Source organism: Elephantulus edwardii, unplaced genomic scaffold (genome assembly GCF_000299155.1).
Source record: "Elephantulus edwardii isolate Elephantulus edwardi_28Jun2011 unplaced genomic scaffold, EleEdw1.0 scaffold00120, whole genome shotgun sequence".
NCBI classification, from domain to species: Eukaryota; Metazoa; Chordata; class Mammalia; order Macroscelidea; family Macroscelididae; genus Elephantulus; species Elephantulus edwardii.
The window spans coordinates 10770437-10779750 of NW_006399870.1; positions in this window are offsets into that span (position 1 = coordinate 10770437).

The following is a 9314-nucleotide window of genomic DNA, read 5'->3' on the forward strand; positions in this document are numbered from 1 at the left end:
ATACTCATAAAAAGTTGAACTAGAAAAATTTTAAAAGTCTATGGTTCAACTTTCAGGTGTATAAGATGAACAATGACCTTAGGAAGGATCTCACGCTTTAAACAACTAGACAAAAGAATAGCATTTCTGCAGGGATAAAGATCAGAAGGTAAAAAGGATAGGACATAAGGACTAGTGAAAATAATCACAGGACAAAGGTGGGAAGAATGTGGTTACATTGAGGATATTGTAGTTGTTGTTGTTATGTGCCGTCAAGTTGTAGACGACTCATTATGACCCTATATACATCAGTCCTAAATCCTGCTCTATCCTGTGCTAATCTTACTATCTCTGACACACCTACCCCCATTACCCTAGTCACTGAATCAATCCATCTCATCTAGAGTCTTTCTCTCTTGTGCTATCCCTCCACCCTCTCAAGCATGATGTCCCTCTCCAAGGACTGGTACCACCTTGCAATATGTCCAAAGTTGGTCAGACAAAGCTTCAGAATTCTTGCCTCCAAGGAGCAGCCTACTATCACCCTTTCTAGGACAAACCTATTTGTTCTCCTAGCAGTACATGATATATTCAACACTCTTCTCCATCACCACAGATCAAAGGTATCTATTTCATTTCTATCATCCCTAGTTATTGCCCAGCTTTCTGATGCATAGCAAGTAATTGCAAAGACTATGGCCTGGATCAGGCACACACCTTAGGCTCCAGACTGCCATCATTGCTCTTCAGTACTTTGGAAAGTGCTCTGACAGCAAACTTTCTCAACACAATTTCTCTTTTAATTTCCTGACAGTTAGTACCAAGAGTGTTGATTGTGCAGTCAAGCAAACTAAAGCTGTTTACAATCTCAATCTCTTCATCATCAATCATGATGCTGCCAATCAGCCCAGTGGTGAGAGTCTTTTTTTTCTTCTTGATGTTGAGCTTCAATCCATATTGAGCTTCAATCCATATTGAAGGCTGTAGTTGTTGACCTTCCACAGCAAGCACTTCAGTTCCTTCTCAGTTTCAGCAAGCAGGGTTGTGTCATCTGCATAATACAGATTGTTGATGAATATTCCTCAAATCATGATGCCACATTTCTCCTCATAGAGTCCAGCCTCCCAGACCTATACTTGGACCAGGAGGCAATAATCAGAACAGATCAAGGAAACACTACATGATTCAAAATTGGCGAGAGATCACCATACCTTTTCAATATTGTAGTTAATGTCATTAAAAAAACCAACCAAACAAACAAAACCACAAAAAAAAACACAACAACACATGAATGGTTGAATGGAAAATCAATTTGTTCTGCAAACTTTAGCTAAAATCACAATTTAAAAAAAAAACTACTTTAGAGACATGTATATATATAGACCCAAAATGGCAACTTCTGAGGCTCCTCATGGGTGTTGATTTCTCATTTTCAAGGTTTGTTGTTGTTATTGGTAGGTGCCATTGAGTTGAGTATGACTCGTAGTGACCCAGTTAACAAAAGATATTAAGTCAGTCCTGTCTTGTGCCATCCTCACACTTCCAGACACATAAGAGCCCACTGTAGCAGTTACCTTGTCCATTCACGTGGTTGAGGATCTTCCTCTCCTTCACTGATGCTCCACTTTTCCCAACATCATGTCCCTATCCAAGGGAATAGTACCTCCTAGCAGTATATCCAAAGTATGTTAGGTGAAGCATCATCATTCTTGCCTATAAAGAACACTCTGGCTGTACCCTCTCCAAGACATATCTATTTGTTTTCTTGTCTGTCCATGGAATGCATGTTCAGTGCTCTTCTCCAACACCACAGCTCAAAGGCATCAGTTCTTTTTCTGTCATCCTTTTTCATTGTACAGGTCTCAGATGAATAGATAGTAATCAGAAAGACCATGACCTGAACCAGACACACCTTAGTCTCAAATTGACATCACTACTCCTCAATAATTTGGAAAGTTCCCTAAGTGCAGATTTTCCAATTGCAATGCAGCTCCTTATTTCCTGACTGTTCGTATTCACAGTGTTAATTGTTAATTTTAGTTTCATATAACATTCCAATTGGTTGGACTAATAACATGTGTAGTGTATCTGCATTCTAGTTGCTTGGATCTTTTTAACCTTGCATCAAGTTCATTCTGGCATCAGGACTGGAGGGAGACTCATCAATAACCTGTGTTATGCAGATTACATGATGTTGTTTGCTGAAAGGGAAGAGGACTTGTAGCACTTGTGGCAGAAGTTCAAGGAATGCAGCCATTGATATGGATTTTATCTCAGTGTCAAAAAACAAAGATTTTTACCACTGGACTGATAGGCAATCTCAATATGGATGAAAAAGAGACTGAAACTATCAACAACTTCATTTACTTCAATCCACGATTAACACCGTTGATACTAGTAGTCAGAAAACCAGGAGACATATTACATTGGAAAAGTCTACAGATAGGGACCTCTCCAAATTCTTGAGGAGTAATGATGTCTGTTTGAAAACTAAGACATGTCTGATTCAGGCCATGTTTATTCTGATCACTTGTTATGCATCTGAGAGCTGGGAAATGAATAGGTATGACAGAAGAAGTGATATGTCTTTTAGTTGTGGTGTTGGAGAAGAGAACTGAACTTCTCACAGACTGCTAAAAGAACAAATATATATGTTTTAAAAAGGGTTCAGCCAGAGTGCACCTTGGAGAAAAGATAAAACAATTTTTTCCATACTTCTGTCATGTTGTTAGGAGGGACTATTCCTCTGAAAGGGACAATCATGCTTGGAAGGGTGGAAGGTTGGCAAAGGAGAAGAAGACTTTGAACCAGGTGAACTGACATAGTGACTGCTACACTGGACTCAAGTGTGCCATGTAGTGTGAAGACGCATAGGATAGGACAAGGTTCAGATCTGCTGTTCATGGGGTTGTTATGAGTCATACTCACTTTAACAGCCTCTAACAACATCAAATGACTATTACATCTCTAAATCAATACCAATGTCCTCATCACAGGCTCAACCTTCAACAGTATGATAGATGGAGAAAGGACTGAAGCTGTCAATGATTTAATCTTGCTTGGATCAACAATCAACATTCTTGTTATCAGCCATCAGGAAACTAGAAGATGTATGACACTGAGCAAATCTACTATCAGGGACCTCTCCAAAATGCTGATGAATAATGATGTCAGTTTGAAGACTAAGGTGCACCTGAATCAGGCCATGGGAGTCTCAGTTACCTGTTATGCATCAGAAAGCTGGGCAATGAATAAGTATGATAGAAGAAGAACTGATGCCTTTGAGTTGTAATGTTGGAAAAGAGTACTGAATATCCCATGGGCTGTCACAAGAACAAACAGATACGTCTTGAAAAAAGTACAGCCAGAGTGCACCTTGGAAATAAAAATAAAACAGATTTATTTTTCACACTTTGGACATGTAGCTAGGTGAGGCTGTCCCTTGGATAGGAACATCATGCTTGGAAAGACAGAGGGTCAGCAAAGTAGAGGAAGACAGCCAATGAGATGAGAAATGATGGGTTACAGGATAGGACGTGGTTCAGGTCAGTAGTTCAGAGGGTTGCTACAGTTGTACTTGACTGCACTTAATGACCACCACACACATACACACACTCACACACACACACACACACATCCCCCACAAACAACAATGCATGGACTGTTAAAAGAAACAAATCTATATTGGAGGAAGTGCAGCCTGTTTCAACAACTTTGGGCATGCTATGAGGCAAAATGGCTAGTCTTTAGAAAAAGGCATAATTTTGGGAAAGATAGAGGGTAAGAGAAAGAGAGGAAGGCCTTCAACAAATTGGACTGACACAGTGACAACAATACAAGGGATGTTGTTGTTAAGTGCCTTCGAGCCATAGGCGACTCATAGCGACTCTATGAATGAAAGTCCTGGACACTTGTGTGACTTTAATCCTTTCTGGGGGTTCAGAGGGTTTCAGGAGGCAAGCTAATTACAGAAGTGGATGCCACTCCTGCTTCCAAGCTTGTTTTAATAGGGAGCTCCACTCATCCACCATGGGTAACCATTCTTGCATTTGACACATCAGTGTCACAATCTTCAGCTTCACAGCAACCACAAGTTACCTTTGTATGGCAAGTGGACACACTAGGGCTATATGACCTAGAAGAATTTTTGACCAAAAACAATGAAAAACAGACCAGAGAGCTGCGGATTAGAATCACTCACCTTTGGCTTGGTAGCATCACTTTCGGTCCAGTAGGCCAACTGGTCTCTCACTCTATGTTGTTAAGTGCTGTCAAGTCCTCTATGTTGTTAAGTGCTGTCAAGTCATAGGTGACTTATAGCCACCCTATGAATGAAAGTTCTCGACACATGCGTGACTTTCATCCTTTCTCCAGGTTCATAGGGTTTCCAGAGGCAAGCTGTTTACAGAAGTGAATGCCACTCCTGCTTCCAAGCCTCTTTTAATTGGGGAGCTCCACCCAACACAGTCCAGTTGGGGCAAAAAGAAAGCCACAAATGCCCTAGTATTCCCAACTTGCCTCTCCTTCCAGGCTCCAGAGGCCGCATGCATCTATCCCTCTGACACTGAGCCTCAGGAAAGACTTACCTTTGTACTCCAGGAGTGGCCCTCCATTTCAGTATTCTACCATTCTGGCACGTCCACATACTGGCAAACTCTGGGCCAAAGACCCCTAGCAAGTACACTCTGTGGCCACCCACAAATGTAGACTAGGAAATAATCAGTGGTGAGGAAGAAAATTTAAGAGCAGGGTGTACAAAAACCAAGTAAAATATATATTTTGAGGAGGGAATAAAATCTGTGGAAAATATGGTGACAAATTCAATAAAATATAATCTGAGATTATTATGACAAAACAATTTCACTAGCGTGGTTGAGAGAAGATAATCATTAGAATAAGATATAAAAAATGAAAGTAAAAACTGGAGAAATAGTGTATAGACAACATTTCAAGTCGTATTACTCAGATAGGAATGGGAAATAACCTTTCTCAGTTCTGCAGTTAAGAGGGAGTGGGATGTGGTATTCAAGTGAACAGTTGGCTGTAGATGAGGGCAAGCACAGTTCATCAATTGTTACAGGCAAGAAGGCAGAGTATGTGGGTATAGACACAGGGAAGGTGATAGATTTGGGGGTGGATAAGAAATTTCACTTCTAATTGTTTCTATTAGAGAATTAAAAGTAAGGAAGTCATCTGAGATTAGAAAAAGTAAAAATTTTCAGAAGTTTGAGATGTGCAAAATGGGATGATTCACTAAAGAATGTAGGGTTGACCCACAGGGTCAAAGAGTCATGTAATGCTTTTGGGCTTTAAATTAACTGGGGTCCAGTATAGACACTTAGTTGTTTTGAAGGTGTGAAACTCACCTTTGACTCATTCAACTCAATTCCCTTCAAGAGAGAATTTGACAATCTGTGGGAGGAAGCTGGTCAGTTGACATTTGTGGAGTGCTTTAAGGATAAGCCACACACACACACACACACACACACACAATAAGCCACAGCATTTGAGTGAAACTATTTATAGAAAATTCCCGTGGAAGTGACTCAGTATGGGTCTCCTTTAAGGGAAATTTGCACTGAAATGCCTCACTAAATTGGTCAGAACTTCTTCAGAATTGCAGCATCATCTAAGGCTCTTCCTACAAAATTGTCTACTTCTGACCCCTCTCCTGTGTTACACCCAACTCAGGGTCCCTCTTCATCTTTAACTTTCAGAGAGGTCACTCCTTTACCCAAACATTAAAGTCTTTCTTGACATCTGCTGCCTAGATGACTCCAACTAATACTAAGGATATAGATTTCTTTCCTTCAGTCTCCAGTCAGTTGCTGTAGTCATATCCATATATAAAGATAGGACAGAGCTGTACTTTAACAGCTGAGTCTGCAGGAGTGACAGAGCCGAAGAAAAGGAGAGTTCTGTACATTTGCAGGGTTAACCATGAACATGGACTTGAAATTGTTTTAGAAGGAAGGCGACTCTAAGAATGGTGATGGGCCCTAAAAAAAGTTCATAAAAACAGAACAGTCTATCACATACACTTATTTTTATATTTCACAATATCCTTGCCAGAAGAGAGGGAACAAAGTATTGCTCCTTGCTCTTCTTTGGATTACCAACCTGAGCTGTTTTTGTTATGTTGCTTTAGAAGTAAGTTTATATTGTGCCTTTCTTTGTGCCAGACATTCTTATAACACTTTCCATCTGTTAAATAACTATCTGAGAATTGAATGATAGATGAGGTAGATAGTTTTACACATTTTCCCATTTAAACAAATGGAGACTTAAAGGGAAGTTACAGCTATTATGGGGTCAATAAAAGATTTAGAAACAATTCCACTTCAAAAACTTCAAAACATGATCTCTTTCTACACCACCACAGTATGAGTAGTTGTTATATACAACTTATATATTAGTGCTACTAATGAATTTATCTTATATATACAACTTGTACCTTATGCAAATATATATGTAAATGATTGTTTTAATTTACATAAACAAAGATGAAAATATATCCTTAGTAACTGGTAAGATAACTTTACCCCAGTTGGCCCATCCTTAGGGCTACAGCAAATCTGAATCATACAATATAAATAAAAGTCCAGCTTTCCACGTGAGAGCTATTACTTCAGAATTTTAAGCGTTGAATCTCCAGTTACCTACTAAGGATACTTTAGACTCTTCAGGATCATTTTCTGTAGGGCTGAGATAAATGCAAAAACCAAAAACCCTCTCTGGAATTTTCTCTCTCCAAATATGTAAAAGGGAATCTATACCTACATTTTCTCTGGAGTATTCAGGGCAGGACACAGACTTGGTATTCAGTATGCTAGTTTCTTTAACCATACACCTACTGGAATCAAGGGCAGCCAGAATTCACATTCTCTTTCCTCACCTCTCACAGAAAGTAAGTATTGTGAGCCAGTAACAAAATTTAAGAGGATCTGGGAAAATCCACTGCTCCCCCTACATCCCACAAAATCCTCTGTGGTTTCAGGCTTGAAGTATTTCCTGTCTTTAGGAGATTCAGTAAAATACAGGCCTGTGCAATTTATAGCTTCTGAAGCCATACTGGGGGCGCGGTCTGCTATGTGTTGTTTGGTCATCTGAATGTCATCTTTGGTGAAGGTCCCTTCATGTCTTCTGCCCATGTTTTCATGGAATTGTCTTTTTCTTGTTGAAGTGCTAACAAATACTATTTTAAGAAATACTAGTAATAGCATTTGCTGTTTCCAGTGACTTTGAGAAGGGATATGAGGAATTTTTCAGTCTCCTCCACTAAACTAATAATGTAAGAAATGTTTTTGATGAGGAGAATCAGTAAGAAAAAGAGTTTATATCATATTTCCATGCCAATAGATACAACTGAGAAAAACAATTTCACAAAACTATGTTTGGCCTATTTATGATGTACAATAAAATTGTTTGTCTATCTTGTAAAAAAAAAATACAGACTGGTTGGGCTCCTCAGTTGTTATCAGCTAATTCTTCATTTGGATAAAAAAGTTGATGGAAATTGATTTCAGGTAAGATGGGGAAGTAGCCTGGACATGAGAACAGATCCCTCAAAGAGGAAGTGGACACACAATGAGACTAGCTTGGTGTAGAGTAGTTACTTCATTTGAAGTTATGCACTCTACTGATTACACTTCAGGGGTGGATGGGAGATGTAGTCTCTTCACTCACTACCAACACAGAGCTCCTGTGTTCTGTTGTTGTTATGTGCTGTTGTGTTGCCTTTGATTCACAGCAACTATGTGTAAAATAGGTCAGAATCCTGCCCTATGCTGAGCCAATCTCATTGTCAATGGCAGACCTAATTCTATTTCTCTAGTTACTGAGTCAATCCATCTCATCTTGGGGCTTCTTCTCCTGCCCTGTCCCTTCACCTTTACAAGCATGATGTCCTTCTCCAAACACTGGTCCCTCCTATCCACGTGTCCAAAGTATGTGAGATGGATCTTCAAAATCCTTGCCTCTAGGGAGCAGCTTGGTTTCTCCCTCTCCAGGGCTGACATGTTTATTTTCCATGGAATGTTCAACATTCTTCTCCAGAATCATAATTCAAAGGCATCAATTCTTCTTCCATTATCCTTAGTGATTGTCTAGCTCTCTGAAGGATAGCAAGTAATTGCTTTTGATTTCCTGACTGCTGGTGCCAACAATGCTGATTGTGGAATGAAAAAAGCTGAAATTATTAACAATTTCAATCTCTTCTCTGTATACCATGAAGCTACCAACTGGCCCAGTGGTAAGAATATTTGTTTTCTTGATGTTGAGCTTCAATCCATATTGAAGACAACAGTCCTTGGTCTTGTGCAGAAAATGGCTCAGGTCCTCCTCAATTTCAGCAAACAAGATTGTATCATCTGCATAATGCAGGTTGTTTATGAATCTTCCTCCAATCCTGATGCCATATTCCTCTTCATGAAAGCCAGCTTCTCTTCATAAAGTCCAGAATGATCTGTTCTGCTTATTGATCTAAAAGGTATGGAGATAGGATGCATCCCTGGCTCATACCTTTCCTGATCTTGAACCACGTAATGTTTCCTTGTTCTGCTTCCTGGTTCAAGTATAGATTTCACATGAGCACAATTAAGTGTTCTGGAATTATTCTCCCCAATTTTAACCACAATCTGTTGTGATCCACACAGTCAAATGCCTTTGCACAGTAATAAAACACAGATAAGCATTCCTCTGGTACTCTATTTTCAGGTAAGATCCATCTAACTGTGGAAATGACATCCTTAGTGCCACAACCTCTTCTAAACCCAGCTTGCACATCTGGTGGTTCTCTGCTTATGCACTGTTTCAGTCATTTTTGGATAACCTTCAGCAGGATCTTGCTTGTATGTGATATTAGTGATATTGTTCAATAATTTCCACACACTATTGGGTAAACATTTATTATGGAATGCTAATAAATATAGATCTCTTTCCAGTCAGATGACCAGGTAGTTCTCCTCAAGATTTATTGGCACAGGCTGGTTAGCGTGTCCAAGGGTAGCATTTGTGGAAATATGTCAATTGGAATTTCATCAACCAACACCTGAAACTCAGATGGAATAGACTCAAGGCCAAATTTTGGTTCCCGTGGGCTTGGTTTAATTTTCTTTAGCTTCAGCTTGAACTTGTGTATAAGTAGTTGTTGGTCTGTTCCATAATCAATACCTGCCCTCGTTTTTACAGCTGAGATTTCACTTCTTCAGTGATTCTTTCCACAAATGCAATCAATCTGATTCCTTTGCATACTATCAGGTGAAAACGGTATGTACAGCCTTCACTTATGTTTCTTATAAAAAGTATTTTTAATGAATCAATTGTTAATTGTACAG